Below are 2,655 nucleotides of genomic sequence, written 5' to 3'. Positions count from 1 at the left end.
TGATATTATGGTAACAGATTAATATTAGTACATCAAACATGATTTTTTAAAGTAATCTGATGTAAATAAAATACTTTGATTTGACAAGCATTAATTACTTGAGGGAAAGTGGAAAATTAAGTCAGTCATACTTATTCATATTGTGTGGGACCGATGTACACAATAAAATCAAGTAAATTGAAAGAACTTTTTTTTTCAGTGTACCGCCTACTGGTGTTGGCCAGAAGGGCTGATGGTGCGATATGGCAGCCTCGCTTCTGTCAGCCTGCCCCAGGGTAGCTGTGGCTACAACTGTAGCTTGCCTCCACCAGTGTGTGAATGGGTGGATGACTGGATGTGTAAAGCGCTTTGGGGTCCCTAGGCGGGACTAGTAAAGCGCTATACAAATACAGGCCATTTACCATTTGTTATTATTATTATCCATAGTAACAGCTCAAGCAGAAAAAACACTATGTTTTATAATTAAATGTTTGAAAGCATCAAATAAATTCTTCGAAAGAGTTTGCCACTTTCTGTCTCCTGGCTTCCACCCTGATTGTCTTCAGTTCCTTTCTTTATGTAAAACTTATTTTTAGTTGCAGCTTACGTGTGGCCTTTGTGCAGCCTCAAGCTGGACTGTGGCCACAGTAAGAGAATGACAGCGACCTTGTTGATTCAAACAGAAACAAAACAAAAGAGTCAAGATACAAAAACACAGATATGATACGATAAACACTGTCATTGTTTGGGACCTTCTAAATATAACCTTTTTTTTTGTGAAGGATTACATCAGAGATAAAGCACGGAGTTCTGGTTCCTTTTTATAGCTAAAATAGTCTGTCCCCGAACACAGCCATGGTTGTTTGACAACAGGCAAAATGATGGAAACTATTTAAGCTAATTTTGTTTATCATATTAACATTACTAAAACTAGTCTGGATTCCAGTGGTGGGAAGCTGCCTAAATAAAAATACAGCTGGTATTTATATTTATTGGTAGAGCAAGTATTCAGGCTGCTTTCTTATATCATTAAAATACGTCAACATAGTAAATTTCTAAAGAAAAATAAATGTATAAAATTATCATGTAAAGTCTGCCTGTTCTGACCAGCTTTTAAACTTTTGTATTGTTTATATTGTATTATTTTTCTTGATACAACTAGTTTGACTTTTTCCTTCCATGTAACATGTAAAAATGTAAATAATTTATGTAATAAATGTATATAATCATTTATATCATCTGATTTAAATGAGTATATGTACAAAATTTCTGTCTAAATATAGATGTAGTTGAATGACAAGAAATAAAACACCACCAGTGTCAGTTATCATTTACACCTTTCCCCAGATTGAATGCAATCAGATATTTGTCCAACCAACAGTCCAAAACTCCCTAAATCGTTACTTAAAAATTAAAATTAAAAGCTTTTTAAATATAAAAAAAAAAAACCATTTTCTGATGATATAGAGTTTAATTGCATTTGAATACAATGAGACCACTTACATCTATTTATCGAACAGAACACTGAGTTGAACATCAGACTCAGCGTTTTCATTCACAGAGAAGGTGTATTTGTTTCATTTGCATAAATAAAATAAACAGTTTACAATATTGGCTAACTCCCAATTTTTTCTTTTAAACATCTTTGTTTCCAAGAATAAAACAAATGTAAGAATTACTTACAAGCTTAAAGCTACAGATTTACCTTTAATTTAATGTATAAGTAATAAAATAGTGCAGATAAAAAAACTGTTGCAGAGGAACTTTCTACTGTAAAAATGTAAGAGAGGGCATTATTTCATTGGAACAACAGAGATTACAAAGACATCTGAAGTTCTATTCTAAGAGCATTTCTAAGAAACTTCTACGAAAGTTTTGTCCTCATATAGCGACACAGTTTCCTTGGTGTGAAGGAAAATATATATATATATATACATATATACATATATATATATGTATATATAAATTTCCTTCACACCAAGGAAAGTGTGTTGCTATATAAGAAGAACACTAAGGGCCTGTAGCTGTAAAACCTTGCTGCACTTTCTTGACTAAAAAAGCACAAACGCTGGTTTAATAATGCAAGAAAATTACAATAGAATCACACAACTCTATGTTATTGAAGACAAAACTGAACATTTTCTATTCATGGATCAGCTGCATATCTGGCCTAAGTCTGAAAATCATACCGGTAATCAAGCATGGCTGTGACTTTTGAGTGGCATCATTCATTCTGAAGCATATGGGTTTTCAAATGAGACACTGATCTCCCGAGATTGATACAAGAATTATTCCCCAAAAAGCCTTGAGAGGTTATTCCCTACATTGGCTTTTAATTCCAATCTGAGTCATTGGACTATGATGTTTGGAGATGATATTGTAATATATTGACACTACAGAGAAAATAGAAGAGAGCCTGGAGAGGTGGATGTAAGCTCTGAAGAGCAAAGGAATGAAAGTTGGATTACATGTGTGAAAATGTGAGGGAGACAGTAACAGTGAAGCTAGAAGGAGTAGAGATAGTAAGGGTAGATGGGTTAAAATACCTGGGGTCACCCAACCATGGAAATGGGCAGTGCATAAGAAAAGTCAAGAAGAGGGTAAAGGAAGGGCGGGGCAGATGGAGATGAGTGTCAGGTGGAAAAGAGGAAGACCAGTGAGAAGATTCAGAGATGT

This window comes from Oreochromis aureus, linkage group 10 (genome assembly GCF_013358895.1).
Source record: "Oreochromis aureus strain Israel breed Guangdong linkage group 10, ZZ_aureus, whole genome shotgun sequence".
NCBI lineage: Eukaryota > Metazoa > Chordata > Actinopteri > Cichliformes > Cichlidae > Oreochromis > Oreochromis aureus.
This window is presented reverse-complemented; position numbering follows the sequence as displayed.